The sequence below is a fragment of the Suricata suricatta genome, chromosome 11 (genome assembly GCF_006229205.1).
Source record: "Suricata suricatta isolate VVHF042 chromosome 11, meerkat_22Aug2017_6uvM2_HiC, whole genome shotgun sequence".
In the NCBI taxonomy this organism is placed as follows: domain Eukaryota; kingdom Metazoa; phylum Chordata; class Mammalia; order Carnivora; family Herpestidae; genus Suricata; species Suricata suricatta.
Window position 1 is genome coordinate 105,239,340 of NC_043710.1, and position 20,254 is coordinate 105,259,593.

Sequence of the window (20,254 nt, forward strand, 5' to 3'; positions counted from 1 at the left end):
TCTGACAAGCTGTGGAAGAGCTATAAGAAAGCTCGCCAGGTCAGAGGGACTGGGGAATGACATGGTTTACTTTCGCACCCCACCTTGAAACCCTGGACCAGAGCAGGGTCTGGATAGCATGGTGGTAGGTCCAGTAATATCGGTGGGCTTGCAACTTCAGGGTCCATGGATGCACACCAGTGCTAGATGCACTGGAATGTAGAAGGGCCGCCATTGTTTAGAAGAACCAGGCACTGAAGGAACACCCTCTCCACCTTCCTCTCAAGGGCTCAGACCCAAACAGAGTTTGGCCACTATAAGACATAGGTTTACAGCCATAACTGGCAGGTCAAATCATCAGAGGGCTTGTGACTTCAGCAAGCCCACGGCCCACAGGCCCACACCACCTCTAGCTGTGCTGGGACACAACACCACCCAAGGCTTTGAAGGGCCAATGCACTGCAGGAATTCTCTCCCCGCCTCCACCTTGAAGGCCTAGACCAGAGCAGAGTCTGGCTTCATAAAGAGTGGGTTTGATCGCCATAATTGGAGGGTTCTAATGCCATAAATGGGTATGTCCTGTTGTCACAAGGTGTTTGTGATCTTAGCAAGCTCAGGGTCCCGAAGACCACACCAGCCTCAGTCATGCTGGAACACAGAACAAAGTCCAAGGTGAGTAGACAAATAAAGACAGAGATAAATGACATAGTGACTGTAAAAACAATAGACAAAAATCAATGAAATCAAGAGATGATTCTTTGAACAAATTTGAAAAATCCTTAGACTCATTGAGAAAAAAAGAATGCAAATAAAATGAGAAATGAGCGAGAGTAACAGCTGATACCACAGAAATACAAGAGAGTGCTATGAAAAATCATATGCCAAATGAACTGGACAACCTAGAGGAAATGGATAAATTTCTAGAAACATCCAATCTTCAAAAACTGAACCATGAAGAAATAAAAAATCTGAATAGACTGATAGATAGGAAATAAAATTAAATCTAATTGATAAAAAAAAAAATTCCCCCCAAAAAAAGTCCAGGACCCGATGGATTCACAGAGTTCTATAGACATTTAATGATGAGTTAATATCTATTCTCAACCTATTCCAAAAACCTGGAGAGGAAAGAAAGCATCTGAGTAGGTTCTACAGGGCCAGCATTACTCTAATACAAAATCAGACAAAGACATCACAAAAAAAAAGAGTACAGGCCAGTATCCCTGATGAAAATAGATACAAACATCCTCAACAAAATATTAGCAAACTACACACAACAATACATGGAAAAGATCATCCACAAAGATCAGGTGGGATTTATTCTTGGGATGGTAAGATGATTCAATGTTTGCAAATCAATCTACATCATACACCACATCAACAAAATGAAGGACAAAAATATGATAATCTCAACAGATGCAGAGAAAGCATTTGACAAGATTCAATATCCTTTCATGATATAAACTCAACAAAATGGGGATATATGGAACATACTTCAACATAATAAAGGCCACGTATGAAAAACCCACGGCTAGCATCATCCTAAGCAGTGAAAACCAGAGCTTTCCCTTTAAGGTCAGAAATGAGATAGGATGTCGACCGTCTTCACTTTTATTGAACATAGTCCTAAAATTCCTAGCCAAAGCAATCGGAGAAGAAAAAGAAATAAGAGGCATCCATATTACTAAAGAAGTTGTTAAACAGTCACTCTTCACAGATGAGAGGATGCTATCTATAGAAAATCCTCAAGATTCCACCAAAAAAACAACTAGAAGCAATGAATGAATTAAGTAGCATGAAATAAATCCAGAAATTGGTAGTGTTTTTATACACTACAACAAAGCTGCAGGAAAGATAAATAGAAAAAAAAAACACCACTTACAACTGCATAAGAAAGAATAAAATATTTAAGAATAAACTTAACCCAAGAGGTGAAAGACCTGTACTTTGAAAACTATAAGGCTATGATGAAAGAATTTGAAGATGGCACAGACAAATGGAGAGATATCCATCCTCATGAACTGGAAGATAATCAGATGTCCATATCACACAAAGCAATCTACAAATTCAATGGAATCTCTGTCAGATACCAATAGCATTTATGGCAAAAATAGAACATATACTAATACTAAAATTTGTATGGAATCACAGAAGATCCTGAACAGCCAAAGCAACCTTGAGAAAGAACAAAGCTGGAAGTATCACAATCTCAGATTTCTAGATATATTACAGAGCCATAGTAATCAAAACAGTCTGATACTAGCACAAAAATAGACACATAATTAATAGGACAGAGACCTAGAAATAAACCCACATATACATATAGTCAAACAATCTATGACAAAGGAGAAAAGAACATCCAATGGGGGGAAAAACAGTCTTTTCAACAAATGGTGCTGGGCAAACAGGACAGCTAGATGTAAAAGAATGAAAAGGGACTACTTTCCAACACCATGCACAAAAATAAACTCAGAATGGATAAAAGACCTGAAAGTGAGACCTGAAACCATAAAAATCCTGCAAGAGAAAACAGGCAGTCATTTCTCTGACATCAGCCATAGCAACCTATGTCTAGATAGGTCTCCTAAGGCAAGGGAAACAAAAGTAAAAATAAAGTATTGGGACTACATTAAAACAATTTTTTTTTTGTTTCACAGTGAAGGAAACCATCAACAAAATAAAGACAACTTACTGAATGGTAGAATATATTTGGAAGTGATATATCCAATAAGGGGCTAATACCAAAAAATACAAAAAGAACTCCTACAACTCAACACCAACCCCACTCCCAAAACAATCCAATTAAAAAATAGGTGAGGACCTTAATAGGCATTTTATCCAAAGAGGAAATACAGATTGCCAACTGACACATGAAAAGATGCTCAAAATCACTAATCATCAGGGAAATACAAATCAAAGCCACAATAAGATATCTCCTCATACCTGTTAGAATGGAAAACATAAAGAACACAAGAAATAAGGGTTGGCAAGGATGTAGAGAAAAAGGAACACTTGTATATTGTTGGTAAAAATGCAAATTGGTATATTTCCTATGGAAAACAGTATTGGAGGTTCCTCATAAAAATAAATACCATATGATCCAATAATTCAACTATTGGGTATTTATCCAGGGAAAATGAGAACACCAAGTCAAAATGACATATTAACCCCTATGTTTATTGTGGTGTTATTTAGAATAGCTAAGACATGGAAGCAATGTAAGTGTTAATAGACAAATGGGTAAGGAAATTTTGGCACATATATACACAGTAGAATATTGCATAGCCATCAAAAAGGAGGAGATTGTGTCATTTGAGGCAACATGGATGGACCTATAGGGTTTCATGGTAAGTGAAATAAGTCAGACTGAGGAAGACAAATACCATTTGATTCCACTAAGAAATGGAATTTAAAAAAAAGAATGTGAACTATAAATACAGAGAACTGGCAGTTGCCAATAGGGGACAAAAGTTGGAGCTGGGCAAAATGAGTAAAGGAGAGAGGGAGATACAAGCCTCCAGTTATGGACTGAGTAAGCCACAGCAATAAAAAAGGCAGAGCATAGGGAATACAATCAATGATACTGTAATAACGACATAATGGGACAGATGGTAGCTATACTTGTGAATGTAACACAATGTATAAACTTGTCACATCATTAGGCTGTACACCTGAAACTAATGCAACATTGTGTCAACTTTACTCAAAAAAGTATGATCATCTCAATAGATGTAGAAAAAGTTTTAGACAAAGCGCAACATCCATTTGTGATAAAAAAAAAAAAAAAACTCAGTAAAGTCGGTTTAGAGGGAACATACCTCAACCTAATAAAGGCCATGTAAGAAAAGCCCACAGAGGGGCACCCGGGTGGCTCAGATGGTTAAGTGTCCAACTTCGGCTCAGGTCATGATCTCACAGTTCATGAGTTCAAGCCCCACATCAGGCTCTGTGCTGACAGCTCAGAGCCTGGGGCCTGCTTCAGATTCTGTGTCTCCCTCTCTCTCTGCCTCTCCCTGCTCATGCTCTTTCTGTGTCTCAAAAATGAATAAAACATTTTTGAAAAATTTTAAAAAGGAAAGAAAAGCCCACAGATACCATACTTAATAGTGAAAAGCTGAGAGTTTTGCTACTAGTATCAGGAATAATGTTATCTACTCTAACCACTTTTTGGTTTTGTAATTATCTTATTTATTCTTAATTTTTAAATAAAATGTTTATTTTTACTCAAAATATCTCAGCAATTTTAACACTCTTTTAAAAATATTTTTAAGGATTCTTAAAACTTAAGTCCACGTTAATTAACATAGTGTAATTACTGTTTCAGGAGTAGAATTTAGTGATTCATCAGTTATATAACACCCAGTGATCATCCCAACGAGTACCCTCCTTAAGGCCTATCACCCATTTAGCCCATTTCCCTGACCCAATGACCCTCCAGCAACCCTCAGTTTGTTCTCTGTATTTAAAAGTCTCTTATGGGGTCACCTGGGTGGCTTAGTCAGTTAAGCATCTGACTTTGGCTCGGGTCATGGTCTCACAGTTCATGAATTTGAGCCCCACATTGGGCTCTGTGCTGATAGCTCAGAGCCTGAAGCCTGCTTTGGATTCTGTGTCTCTGTCTCTCTTTCTCCCTTCCTTGTTTGTTTTCTACCTAAAAAATAAATATAACATTAAAAAAAATTTTTTTAAACAGGTCTTTTATGGCTTGCCTCTCTCTCTGTTTTTATCATAGATTTTCCTCTCCACTTTCCTTCAACACAGTACTGGAAGTCCTAGCCAAAGCAATCAGATAACAAAAAGAAATAAAAGGCATTCAAATTGGTAGGAAGAAATAAAACTTTCACTATTTTCAAAAGACGTAATAGCACACATAGAAAATTCTAAGACTCCATCAAAAATTACCAGAACTGACAAATTAATTCAGTAAAGTATCAGGATACAAAATTAATATAGAGAAATCTGTTGCATTCAATACACTAATAATGAAGTAGCAGAAAGAGAAATTAAGAAAACAATTTTACTTATAATTACACCAAAAATAATAAAATATCAAGGAATAAACTTACCCAGAGGCATGAAAGGCTTGTGCTCTAAAAACCAGGAAACATTGATTAAAAAAAAAAAAAAACTATGAGGACACAAATGGAAAGATAGCCCATTCTCATGGATTGGGGGAATATTGATAAAATGTTTCTACCACCCAAAGCAATCTATAGGTTTCAGGAAATTTTTATCAAAACTTCAATAGCATTTTTCCACAGAACTAAAATAATCCTGAATTATTCTGAATAATTCAGGTGTACAACTTAATGACTTCATAAGTTTATACATTATGTGATGTTCACTACAAGTATGGCTATCATGACCCTGAATGACCAAAGCAATATTGGAAAAACAACAAAACTGTATCACAATCCCATATTTCTAGATATACTACAAAGCTGTAATAACCAGAGCAGTATGATATGGGCACAAAAACAGACACATATCAATGGAGTAGGATAGAGACCCCCAAAATAAACCCAGTTATATAGTCAATTAATAGATGACAAAGGAGGCAAGAATATGCAATGGGAATGTGCAATGTCTCTTCAATGAGTGGTGTTGAGAAAACTGGAGAGCTACGAGCAAAAGAATGAAACAGGACCACTTTCTAAGACCATACACAAAAATAAACTCAGAATGGATTAAAGACATAAATGTGAGACCTGAATCCATAAAACTTCTGGGAGAGAACACAGACAGTAATTTCTCGGACATTGGCTATATCAATATTTTCTAAAATTTGTCTTTCCTAAGACAAGGAAAACAAAAGCAAAAATAAAAAACGTGATAGGACTATATCAAAATAAAACGGTTTTACAGAGCAAAGGAAACAATCAACAAAACTAAAAGCCTACTGAATGGAAGAAGAGCTCTGCAAATGATATATCTGATAAGGGATAGATATCCAAGATAAAGAACTCCTACAACTCAACACCAATATTATTTTTTAATAATCCAATTAAAAAATGGACAGGAGACATAAACAGACATTATTCAATAAACATAAAAATGATCGACACATGAAAAGATAGTCAAAATCCCTAATAATCAGGGAAATGCATATCAAAACCACAATGACATATCACCTCACACCTGTCAGAATGGGGACATTGAAGAAGACAAGGAACAAGTGTTGGTAAGAATGTCGAGAAAATGGAATTCTCACGAGTTGTTGGCAGGTTGGTGCAGCCACTGTGGAAAATATCATGGAGGTACCTCAAAAAATTAAAAAAAAATACTATATGATCCAGTAATTTCACTATTCAGTATTTACTCCCCCCAAAACACTAACTTAAGGAAATATACACCCATAGGTTTATTGCAACATTGTTTACAATAGCCAAGATATGGAAGAAACCCAAGGGTCCATTCAGAGATAATGATAAAAAATAGATGAGATATATATACATACATACATATGTACATACATACATGCAGTAGAATATTACTGAGCCATAAACATGAATGAAAATTTGCCATTTATGACATCATGGATGGATGTAGAAAGTATAATGTTAAGTGAAATACGTCAGAGAAAGATAAATACCATATGGCTTCACTCATGTGGAATTTATAAGAAAAAAAAGTGGGGGGAGGGGGACAAAAACTCTAGACTCTTAAATACAGAGAACAAACATATAGCTGCCAAAGAGGAGGTAAGAGGCTAGGCAAAATTGTTGAAGAGGATTAAGAGAACACTTAGCATGATGAGCATGGAATAATGTATAGAATTGTTGAATCACTCCGTTGTATAGCTGAAAGTGATATAAGACTATATACTAATTATACTGGAATTGGAAAATAAGTAAAATGCAAACTTCCAAAATGGGATGTATTGAAAATAAAAAGTAAAATGATGATCTCAATATTAACATTAGGTGTAAATGGATTAATCAGTCTAATCAAAAGGCAGAGATTGCCAGATTGGTTGATAAGATCCAACTCTACATTGTCAACAGGAGACAAAAAACACTAAACAATGCAGAGAGATTGAAAGTAAAAGAATTGCAAAAGACATACTATTCATACAGAACTCCTAAGAAATCCAGAGTTGCTATATTATCAGGCAAAATAGAATTTAAAACAATATTACTAAAGGTAAAGAAGGATATTTTCTAGTAGTAAAAAGCACTAATCAGGGATTTATAACAATTTTAAAAAATATATGCATCTAACAATATAGTTCCAAAATACAAAAAATACATGAAGCAAGAAACTAACTGCAGGAAGAAATAGACAATTCAATGAGAGAACTTAGAGACTTCAATATTTCACATGCAAAAATGTTAGAACAACCAGACAGAACACCAAGGAAATATAATACCTTAACATTATAAACCAACTAGGCCTAATAGACATCTATAGAAGTCTTCAAGTACCTATGGCATATTCTCCAGAATAGACCATTATACTATGCCAAAGAATAAGTCTGTATACATAAATTGACATAATGCAAAGTATGTTCTCTAATCGCACAGAATGAAATTAGAAATTAGTAATGACAATGATTTTGGAAAATTCACGAATATGTGTAAAGTAAAACACTACTGAATAATCAATGTGTCAAAGAAGAAACAAAAAGGAAAATAAGAATATTTTGAGAAAGAAATCAATGAATAATAAATTAACCTCCATCTTAAGAAAGTGGAAAAAGAGCAAAATAAACCTAAGGCAAGAATAAGGAAGAAAATATAAAGATTGGAGCAGAAATTAACAGAAAATAGAAAACCCAACAGAGAAAAATAAATAAAATAAAAAACGTGTTTCTTTGTAAAAAGCAGCAAAAGCAATACACCTTTATCTAGGCTGGGCAAGGCAAAAAGAGAAGACTTAAATTGCTAACATCAAAATAAAAGGTTAAATCATTGTTAATTTTACTGAAATTACAATAAAGGAATGCCATGAGTTAACTCTATGCTAACAAATTAGATAATTTACATGAAGTAAATAAATTCCTAAAGAAACTACCAACACTAAGTATAAAAGAAACAGAAAATGTTAATGACCTCTAACAAATTTTTAAAAATGAATATGTAATTTTAAAACTTCTTGCAAAATAAAGCCTACATCCAGATGACTGCATTGCTGAATTCTACTAAACACTTAAAAAAATAATACTAATTATTCATAAACCTCTTTAACAAATAGAAGAGGAGGGATCACTTTCCAACTTGTTCTATGAAGCCTGTATTATTGTGATCTCAAAACTAGACAAAGACACTCCCAGAAAACCACAGACCAAAATCTCTTATGTATATAGATGCAAAATCCTCAATAAAATATTAACTAACCACAGCCATTAACTTTAAAAAGGATTATGCATCATGACCACATAGGATTTATTCCAGAATACAACGTGAGTTTAACATGTGGAAGTCAGTGTAATGCAACTTATCCGTAGAATAAAGCACAAATCCCACATGGTCGTCTCACTCCGCACCAAAAAGCATTTGACAAAATGTAACAGCTTTTCATGATTAAAACATTCAACATACCATTAACAGAAGGGAACTTCCTCCACTTGCTAAAAGGCATCTACGAAAACCCCACAACAAACCTCATACTCACTTGAAATAAGTAAGTGCAATACTGAATGCTTCCCCTAAGATCCAGATAAAGGCAAGAATGCCTGCTTTCACTCCTGCTGCTCAACACTGTGCTAGAGGTTCCGGGCAGGGCAATGAGGCATTAAGAAGGAATTAGGCAGTCAGATAGGAAAAGAAAAAGTAAAATTATCTCTATTTGCAGGTGACATGCTGATACTCTATATAGAAGCTCCCTAAGCAATCCACTAAAATCTATTAGAAGAAATGAGTTCAGCAAGGTCGCAGGGTAGATCAAAATATGAAAGTCAATTGTATTTCTATGAAGTGTCAATAAACAACCAGAAAGCTAAATTAAGAAAAACAATTATATTTATGGTAGCAAACAATTAAATACCTGAGAATAAATTAAATAAATAAATGCAAGTCTTACAATCAATATTAAAAAAAACATTGGTGCAAGAAATTAAAGAAGACCTTTAATGGTGGCCCCATCAGTTAAGCATCCAACTTGGGCTCAGGTCATGATCTCATAGTTTGTGGGTTTGAGCCACAACGGGCTCTGTGCTGACAGCTCAGAGCCTGGAGCCTGCTTGAGATTCTGTGTCTCCCTCTCTCTCTGCCCCTCCCCTGCACATGTTGTGTCTATCTCAAAAATGGACAAACATTAAACAATTAAAAAAAGAAATCAAAGAAGACCTTTAAAAAATGAAAGTCATCCCTCATGCATGGACCAGAGGCCTTAGTACTGTGAGGAGGGCAATCCTCCCCAAATCAGTCTTTAGATTTAACACAATCTCTATCAAATTCCCAGATTTTTTTTTCATGGAAAGTAGCAATCTAGTCCCTAAAATTCACATGTAAATTCAAGGGACACAGAATAGCCAAAACAATTTTGGGGGAAAAAATAAGATCAGAGAACTTACACTTCCCAATTTGAAACTTCTACAAAGTAATAGGAATCAAGCCTGGGTGGCCCTGGCATGAGAATGGACTTATAAGTGAGTGGAATGGAATTCACAGGCCAGAAATAAACCCTTACAGGTATAATTACTTGATTTTTGGTGTGGGTGCCAAGACAATTCAATGAGAAAAGAATAGTCTGAATAGTGTGTTGGACAAATGCTGTGGGGACAAGTCTGTGTCCGTAAGCAAATGAATGAAGCTGGACTATTTTCTCAGCATATGTGATCATTCACTCAAAATAGATTATAGATCTAAATAAATATAAGAGGAAAACTACAAAACTAAGGAAATATACAAGGAAATACTTGTAATGTTAGGGTAGACAAAACCTTCCGAGTTAGGATACCAAAACACAAAGAACAAAAATAAATCTACTTCATTGAAATAAAAAGTGTTTGTGTTTCAAAGGACACCATTAGGAACATAAAACAACAGTGCTCGCTTCCACAGCACATATACTGTAATTGGAACAATACAGAGAAGATTAGCATGGCCCCTGTGCAAGAATGACGCATAAATTTGTTAAGCATTCCATATTTTTGGAAAAAAATAAAATGAAACAACCCACAAAATAGGAGAAAATATTTCCCTCCATATATCCAACTAGGTACTTGTAGCCAGAATATATAAAGAACTTTTACAACTCAATAGTGAAAAGACAAACAATCCAATTTAAAAATGGACAGATGAATGGACATTTCACCAAAGAAGATGAACAAAAGGCTGATCAGCACATGAAAAGATGCTCACTTTCGTTACTCATTAGGGAAATGCCAATGAAAATCACAATGAGATACCACTTACTATCCAGTAGAATGACTATAAATAAAAAGACAATATCAAGTGTTAGAAAGGATGTGGAGAAATGGGGATCCTCATACATTGCTGGTGGGAGTATAAAATGGCATGATTGCTTTGGACAACTATTTAGCAGCTCCTCAAAATGTGAAACATAGAGTTACCACGTGCTCAGAAATTCCAGTCCTAGGGGATATGCCCAAGAGAAACAAGATCATACCTCTACACAGAAACATGTTCATAAATGTTCATGGCAGCCTTAGTAGCAAGATCTCCAAAGGAGAAACATCCTGAATATCCATCAACTGATGAATGGATAAATAAAATTTGGTCTGTGTATGCGGTGGATTATAGTTCAGCAATATAAAGGAATAAAGTACTGATTCATGCTGCCATTCGAATAAAACCTCATAAAAACTTTTATGCTGAGTGAAAAAGATATAAAAGACAATATATTGAATGATTACATTTATATGAAACATCCAGAAAAGGCCTAGAGACGGATAGCAGGTTAATGGATATCTGTGGCTGGAAGTGGGGTCAAGAAGGGACCACAGATGGACACGAGGGATCTTCTGGGGACAACGGAAATGCTCTAAAATTCGTGTTCATGTGATGGCCTCACAACTAGGTACATCTATTAAGATTCAGTGAACTTTACACTTACACTGGGTGAATTTCATGGTATGTATATTCTAGCTCAACAACATCGTTAAAACAAACAAAAAGTAGCAGGAGATATGCTCTAGAAGTGGAGTGCACGACGTGTTAGGAACAAACCAGAGAAAGATCTGTCCACTCTGAGGCTACAGGACACTGAATGTAGGACGTGGGATGAAAACCATTCCTGGTTTCCTCTATACCACCCTCTTCTGTGGCATTCCTCCTCTCACTGAGGGTCATTCTCTTCTGCTAATAATACCCCTCACCACCCCCTTCTGCCTTCTGTCACTCTCTCTTATACTGTAATAGAGTGTAGTATGGAGTTCATGACCTTCCTTCTCATGCTTATTCTGTGAGGTTTAATAGCCTCGAAGATGACACACCTGACATATACGTCTGACAGATGTCTTCTATGTCTAAGTCCTTTTTTAAAAAGTTTTTTGCCTCTATTTTATTTTGAGAGACAGAGACAGAGTGAGTGGGGGAGGGGCAGAGAGAGAGAGAGGGAGACACAGAATCCAAAGCAGACTCCAGGCTCTGAGCTGTCAGCACAGAGCCCAAAGCATGGCTCAAACCCACAGACTGTGAGATCATGACCTGAGCTGACGTCTGGCACTCAACCAACTGAGCCCCCCAGGCGCCCCTGTCTACGTCCTTCTTGTGTCTTCAATCCTGTGACTGTCCCTCCTTGTACTATTTCAGGTCATCAGACCCATAGGCAGATGTTCCAACTCGTCGTCAGCCATAATTTCTCTTCCACTTCACGACTCTACTTCTGAACACAGCCTTCTCCTCTTCTTGTTTCCCACTCACTTTGGCTCTTACCAATCCAACCGATTATTAGATGGTTTAAATTCTTTTTTTTTAATGTTTTATTTATTTTTGATACAGAGAGAGACAGAGCATGAGAGGGGGAGGGCAGAGAGGGAAGAAGACCCAGAACAGGAAGCAGGCTCCAGGCTCTGAGCTGGCTGTCAGCACAGAGCCCGACGTGGGGCTCGAACCCACGAACGTGAGATCTGACCTGAGCCGAAGCTGGAGGCTTAACCAACTGAGCCCCCCGGGCGCCTCTATTAGATGGTTTAAACCAGGGGTCATCAGCGAACCTTTTCTGTCAAGGGCCAGATAGCAAGTAGTGTAGGCTTGTGGTTCAATGGCCTCTGTTGCAATTATCCAGCTCTGCACCCTACTCTGCTGTTGTAGAGAAAAAGCAACAAGAGGCGATAAGGAAGTAAATGGGCCTGGTGGTCCTCCGAGAAAACCTTCTAAAACAGGCCGAGGACTAGATTTGGTTCATGGGACACAGTTTGTACTTCTCTCTCCTTGGCTGAGACATAGGTCTAGACACAGGCTTATAGGAGTACCAGCAAATTTTACTTTTCTGAGTCTCCATTTTTCCATGTATGTAATGGGAATAATACTTTCCACCTCTTTAAGTGTATAGCAGTTCAATGAGAAGATAAATGAAAAAGTTTAAATGCAGGTGGTAGCATATAATGAGGAAGTTCATGGTTTTTAAAATGAGTCCCAATAAATACATTCTTTCCTCTCAGCTGTTCTGAATGAGTTTAGAAATTAGAAAAAAGCAAGCAGGTGGCTCAGTCAGTTAAGCGTCTACCCTTTGATTGCGGCTCAGGTCATGATCTCATAGCAAACCCTGGGTCAGGCTCTGTGCTGTCAGCTTGAGATCCTCTCTGTCTCTCTTTCTCCCCCCACCTCTTTCTCAAAATAGTTAACAACAAAAAGAGAGTAAGCAAATGGAGAACCATCCCCCAAATTCACTGTTACATGTAAGAAAGCTAAAGTTGGATAATGTGGCGTGTCTACAGGCCGGGGTCTTTAATACTGAATCCCAGAGTCACAGAAGCTTAGCTGTCTGTCCAGGCAGCACTAGCCAAGCCAGGCCTTCTGGAACAGGAAGCAGCAGAGAAGACTGGGTACCTTCTTAAGAAACATTACTAATGTTCTTCCAAATGGATGGAAATATCAGGAATGGGTTCTTCATGTTCTGCTTAGAACACATGTTTGTTTTCTTCCCCCACTGCCCGCAGACGGGTAGTTAAGTTCATGAAGTCAAAGCAGCCTCTCCCACAAGGGAGCTGGCAACACACTCACACATTCTCGTGGTGTTCTCGGAGTGCGTGCCAGGAGGTCTCAGAGGTTAGCTCAAACTCCTCTATAAATGTATTCCAAAAGTAAAGAAGAATAAACTCTCATCTCCAGGGGCCTAGGGGTATTGCTGTAAAAGATTGTGCTAAGAGATTAAAATTCCTTCCTGGTCTTTCATCTTAAAAACCAAGCATATGTTGCATTTTCCCTATGGTTGAAGTTTATTTACCAATTAAAGAGCTTTAATCCCCTCCCCCCAACACAAAATAATTGAGTATAATTAACACTATTGGAAAACGTGCTGTGGAGTGTCTGTCACCCTTCCCTCCAAATGTGACCTCATTCCCTCCACCGTCAGGCAAAATAACTTCAAGAAGCACAAGTCAGGACTATGTTATTTCAACCAAAAGTCAGCTCTGCTCTGTCATGCTTATTTCCTCTCAATCTGGTCTCAAGGATTTTGGAGCCAGACCCTCCTTTCTGTGGGCTGCAGGCCCACGAAGGTCATGGTCCTGGGGCTCTAGCCTCAACTCAATTGCTGAACTGTGAGCTCAGACCAGTTTTGTGGCCTCTCTCCACGTCCCAGGCTCTTGGTCACAAGGGTGGTAGTGTCTATCCTGACCAGCTCAACACCACTACAAAAACAACATGAGTTAATTATATATTTTAGGGGTACAGAGCACTTGTCTGTTCCCTATGCTATTGTCTATGTGATCACGGTAACTATGCCAGTCGCTCAAAACACACATTTATCATCAAGGATTATGGAGTCAAATGTTTCCACTTTATCTCACATAGGAGAGAAGACACCAGTTTAAGAATCCTTGATCCACTATTATAATTGTCACAATACTGTAGTACAAAGCAGTAAAGAAACATGTCTCCTAAGGGAGGAGGAGGACTGGCAGGATCTATTCATCTCTCCCCCCGCCCCCCCGCCACCCTCTGCAAATTTCTTTAGAAATTGTCTATCATGTCTCTGGGCCAATCTCTGACATGTTATGAGCTCATTTCTGATATTCATACAATTATATGGATATGTGCCTAGTGGGATTGGCAAACAAGCATTACATGTGTATACACAGATCATATATATGAAAAACATGCATGTATGTCTGTACACATATCTATAGATATCTCTAACTAGATCTATCTGTATCTTCTTATACAATTCTCCATGTTTCTATCTATATAGATATTCCCATGCAGAGCAGTGCACGTGGAGCATGACTGGTGTAACACGGTGGTAACAGGCCGCTTGGCAGGTGGCTGCACTGTGGCTATGCTCCACCTTTAGTGACACTGGTACTCATGTCCACAGAGTTTGCTCTTTCGGATTCATCCTATCCTGCCACAGATCCAAGTCGTATTGGGATTTAGACCTATGGCTCTTCCGTTTATGACCTGAGATTTAATTTAAATCATGGTTGTTGGTTAGGTTTATTCCTAGGTATCTTACTGTTTTTGGTATCATTGCAAATGGGATTGGTTCCTTGATTTCTTTTTCTGCTGCTTCATTATTAGTGTATAACAATGCAGATTTCTGTATGTTGATTTTATATCCTGCAACTTTGCTGAATTCATGTATTAGTTCCAGCAAGTTTTTGGTGGAGTCTTTTGGGTTTTCTACACAGAGTCAGTCATTTTCAATCTCTCTCTCTCTCTCTCTTTTTCAATCTCTCTCTCTCTCTCTCTCTCTCTCTCTCTCTCTCTCTTTCTCTCTCTCTCTCTCTCTCTCTCTCTCTCTCTCTCTCACACACACACACACACACACACACACACACACACACACACACACAGGAATATTACTGAGCCATCAAAAAGAATGGAATCTTGCCATTTGCAATGATATGGATGGAGCTAGGATGTATTATACTAAGCAAAATAAATCAGAGAAAGACAAATATATTCATATGAGGCATGTAAGAAACAAAACAGATGACCATATCACAAGTGGTGGAAAAAAAGAGAGGGAAGCAAACCACAAGAGACTTTAAATACAGAGAACAAGCTGAGGGTTGATGGAGGCAGGTGAGTGGGAGATGGGCTGGGGGGTTAGAGATATAAGGAGGGCACTTGCTATGAGCACTGGGCATTGTAAGTAAGTGATAAATCACCAAACTCTATTCCTGAACCAACACTGCACTACATGTTAATTAAAATGTAAATTTAAAAAAATCATTGTATGCAGCTGTTTAGACCAAGAGAAAGACTTAAAAAAAGCACTACAAATACTGAGAGAAATTAGCCAAATCAAGTCTGTTTTCAGGAACTATAGACAAGGGCTTCTGTTTTCCTTCTTCCCAGTTTTTCCAAAGACTTCTGCTGCTGTGTAAATACTGCTACCACTTCCGCATGATGTCAACACAAAGGCATTATCAAAGGAAATGCACTTGGTATAAAAATACGGAAGGCCTCAGCCACAGGTGGCAATAGGCTGTAATTAGATCTATTCTCTAAAACACCCTGAAGAACTTCCTTCTGGCTCTGTGGAGGGAGTGGGACAGGTCACGGAGGGGAGTTTGTAACGCCAGCTGGCCCACTGCGGCCACAGATGCCACTTCAGCTTTTGACCAATGAAGCTTAGAGGGAAACTCTAACACTGGAAATAAAGACTGCTTGAACCAAAGAAACTCTAAACGGTTGTAAATCCTCTGAGAGAAATTTAGAGAGAATATCTGCACCCACAGACGCAGTCCGCTTCAATTCTTATTTTCAGGTTTACTAGCGGAGACAGGAGGGAGAACCACAGGCTGGTCCGTCTGTGCTTTTCAAGTGGTGCATTACAGCCCTTCAGGGGGTGGTAAAATTATTTTATTTGGGCACGGAAAGTACTTTAAAACTGGAATAGAATGAAATGGAGTAAAATGGAATAACTAGAAAATATCACAGTACTTTGTGTGCAGTTAGGATAAGCATTGTTTTAACGGACTTGTGTTTTCTGTATATGCTCTGAAATGAGGTTTGTTAGGGTCTCCGTATTGTGGATCTCAGGAAAAAAAGTTTGAGAAACACTTCCGTAATTTAGTTCTTCATCACATACTTTCGGGATTCTGGTTTAAAAAACAAACTAAAGTTCTGGTCATTCAACAATGGCTTTTTTTAAAGAACACACCCTTGGCCTGTCTCAACTACTTCAACATGAGGAGATTGAAAGCCTGAGGCAGAAACAAGGTGCCTAAAAATCAAATAGGGATTTAAAATGAAGTTTCAAGGAATGTATCCATTTCTTCCAGGTTGCCCAATTGGTTGGCATATAATTTTTCATAGTATTATCTCCTAATTGTTTGTATTTCCGTGGTGTTGGTGACATCTCCTCTTTGATTCATGACTTTATCTACCTGGGTCCTTTCTCTTTTCTTTTTGATAAGTCTGGCTAGGGGTTTATCAATTTTATTAATTCTCTCAAAGAACCAGCTCCTAGTTTCAGGGATCTGTTTTTTGTTTCTATAGCATTTATTTCTGCTCTAAACTTTATTATTTCCCTTCTGCTGGCTTTAGTCTTCAACTACTGTTCTTTTTGTATCCTCTTTAGGTAGAAGTTTAGACTGTGTTTTGAAAATTTTCCTGCTTCTTGAGGTAGACCTGCAGTGCTATCACTTCCCTCTTTTGTTGCATCTCAATGGCTTCCAGTGTTGTGTTTACATTTTCATTTATTTCCATGTGTTTTCTTTTTTTATTTCTTTAATTTCCTGGCTAAGATAAAAGGCTTCTGCAAAGTGAAGGAAACAATCAACAAAACTAAAGGGCAACTGACAGAATAAAAGTTATTTATGAATGACATATCTGAAAAAGGATTAGTATCTAAAATCTATGGAGAATTTATCAAACTCAACACCCAAAAAACAAATAATCCAGTTAAGAAATGGGCAGAATACATGAATAGACATTATCCCAAATAAGACATCCAGATGGTGAACAAACACATGAAAAGATGCTCAACATCAGTCATCATCAAGGAAATGCACATCAAAATCACAGTGAGATATCATCTCACACTTGTCAGATGGCTAAAATGAAAAATTCAGGAAAAAACAGATGGTGGTGAGGATGTAGAGAAAGGGGAACCCTCTTTACACTGTTAGTGGGCATGCAAAATGGTTCAGCCAGTTTGGAAGAGGTGTGGAGGTTCCTCAAAAAGTTAAAAATAGAACTACCCTACAACCCAGAAATTGCACTAGAAGGTCTTTATCCACAGGATACAAAAATACTAATCAAAGGGGCATATGCACTCTGACGTTTAGAGCAGCATTATCAACAGTAGCCAAACCATGGAAATGCCCAAGTGTCCATCAACTGATGAATGGATGATGTGGCGGGCACACATGCACGCACGCACACACACACACACACACACACACACACAGTGGAATATTAGTCATAAAGAGAATGAAATCTTGCCATTTGCATTGATTTGGATGGAGGAGCTAGGGTGCATTATGCTAAGCAAAATAAGTCAGATAAACAAATACCCTATAATTTTATTCACATGTAGAATTTAAGAAAAACAGACCAACATAGGGGAATGAGAAAAAAAGAGGTAGGCAAACCTAAGAGACTCAACCATAGAGAATAGACTGAGTGTTGCCGGAGGGGAGGGGCTAAATGCATGACGGGTATTAAGGAGGGCACTTGTGATGAGCCCTGGGTGTTATATGTAAGTGATGAATCACTAAATTCTACTCCTGAAACTAATATCACATTATGTGTTAACTAAGAGTTTAAACACAAACTTGAAACATTAAAAAAGTAAAAATAAAAATAAAATGAAGCTTCATAAAGCGGGCAAGATTAGGGAGGGAGAGCATCAAGTAATACACGTATTTGTGTATCTCAGAGACAGACACTATGGTGCATTGGAGGGCACCAGAAAAAAGTGTTTCCTAGGGTAAGCCATTGCTAAAACTTTGCTAGACCCACTGAGCACTGGATGAAAGAAAAGCTCAGAGCCCTAACGTCACTCCAAATGCAAGAATTAACCTGAGTCAGGAACCAGGAGTCCTTTAACAAGTTCATTTCCTGGCTTTAGGAAGGACCATTGTGTCTGATTTCTAGTGGAGCATACAATGGAGTTTTCTGAAAATCCAGGGGATAGCAGCTGTAAATAACATAAATAACCTTTTCTAGAAAGTTTTGAGGAATGTGTGTAAAGCAAGTTCATGTTTGTTTGAGTTGATGGAGATTATTTCTCCTGTCCTCTCATAAAAGATACTTTGTTTTCAAATGCCATAGCTCATAAATTACTGCTGATGTTGTTATTTTTCTTAGTTTTCTGTGTCACTTACTTGGCTGCAAAAGACCACATAGGAAGGAAGGAAGGAAGGAAGGAAGGAAGGAAGGAAGGAAGGAAAAGAAAGAAGGAAGGAAGGAAGGAAAGAAGGAAAGAGAGAAAGAGAAAGAAAAGAGAGAAAGAGAAAGAAAAGAGAGAAAGAGAAAGATAAAGAAACCTAGAATGGCTGGACTCATGGGCTTTCAATGCTTTTTCCCTTTTCTTGATCTATTCTATTTCCTGGATAAAATTTTACCAAAGATCAAACAAAACAAAACAAAACAAAAAACAAACAAAAAAAAAAGGAAAAGAAAAAGACCACACCAATATAGGAATTTTCCTTTTTCAAAAATATTAGGAATGGTCATATACTTTGAAAACTCACTTTAATTATCAAGGAAAGATCTAAAAGTTAAAAGCATGTCATCTTAGAAGCAGACATGAAAAAGGTTTCTCTGTTTATTATTAGTCCCCTTGACAGTGTATAATGCGATTTTTCAGCAGCAGGTGGATTTGCTGCCTACTCTGCAGTATTTGTCTCTACCAACCATATTGCCTAAAAATTCTTTCTGACATTGGCTCTGAGACTCCAATCCAGTTAAATCTCTGTTTCAGAGCTAGTCTATCTTTTCTTCCATAGGGATTTTCTTATTTGTATTGCAAGTTCAGCTAGTTTTTTTTAATTCCCTCTCTGCAGTCTTTCAGAATTTCTGCTTTCATAATCTTATTGTCCCAATCAAAAATTTTCACCAATGACTTGCACAGAAGACAGTACCAATGAGATAAAACTCCTTAGTTTAGTCATTCAAGACACTTCTAAATTTGAACACAATTTTTTTTAAAAGGTTCTCTCTTACCTTTGTTAATGCAAATTTCCAGATCCAAACAAAAAGGACCATAAGGGGTAGCTGGTTGGTTCAATCAGTAGAGCATGTGACTTTTGACTTTGGGGTTGTAAATTCAAGTCCCACACTGGGTAGGATGGGACCTGGTAAATAATAGAGCATTCCGACTATAGCACCGAAGGTTTCTTTCCCCTTGTGAGTCCTCTCTGCAACATCTGTGCTCTCTAGAGTCTTCCCTCTGATCCTTTTCTCTTTTACACTTATACCTGTAAGATTTTCCTCATGTTTATTTTTGAGAGAGACAGGTAGAGAGAAAGAGAAAGGTAGAGAGAGAGAGAGAGAGAGAGAGAGAGAGAGAGAGAGAGAGGCAGAGAGGCAGAGAGGCAGAGAGAGAGGCAGAGGGGGGGGGGCAGAGGGAGAGGCAGAGACAGAATCTAAAGCAGATTCCAGGCTCTGAGCTAGTTATCAGCACCGAGCCCTACACAGGGCTCAAACCCACAAACTGTGAGGTCATGAGCAGAGCTGAAGCCAGACACTTAACCTACTGAGCCACCCAGGCGCCCTCACACTTACAATTCACATGCTCAGGTCCCATTATCCACTACTAATATTAGTGTTCCTTAAAGTGAGGTCTGGACATCCTATGCACTGGAGCAACAGATGTGTTTGTGTCGGCAAATACAGATTCCCGGGCCCTGCTTCAGAACTACTGAAAAGAAATCTCCTGGCTGAAGCTTAAAGTTACAAAGTATTAGCAAGCTCCCCTTCGGATTCTCATGCCTGTAAGTTTGAGAATATCTGCCTAGGTAGCCCCAGAGGGGAGACTTCCTCTGTGTCCCACTCTTGAATATTTGGGGCTCACCACTTTTCTTCACCTCAGTCTTCCACTGGTGTTGTTACCAAAGAAATATGCACTGAATTTATCATCTCTCTTACCACCCTTCTTGGCAAAAATGAAATCAAATGAAAACAAATTTCTTGCTCTTTTTCCCATTTCTCCTACGTTGCCACAGGTCATTAGTCAACAAAACCAAATC

The 20,254-nt window shown here is 38.0% G+C and overlaps 1 non-coding gene across 1 annotated transcript; it reads left to right on the forward strand.

Moving 5' to 3' along the window:
* The first annotated feature begins 9,967 nt into the window (after positions 1–9,967).
* LOC115272819 lies at positions 9,968–10,074 on the forward strand. Its single transcript, XR_003900476.1, has one exon. It is a non-coding gene; the product is annotated as a U6 spliceosomal RNA (small nuclear RNA).
* The last annotated feature ends 10,180 nt before the right edge of the window (positions 10,075–20,254 follow it).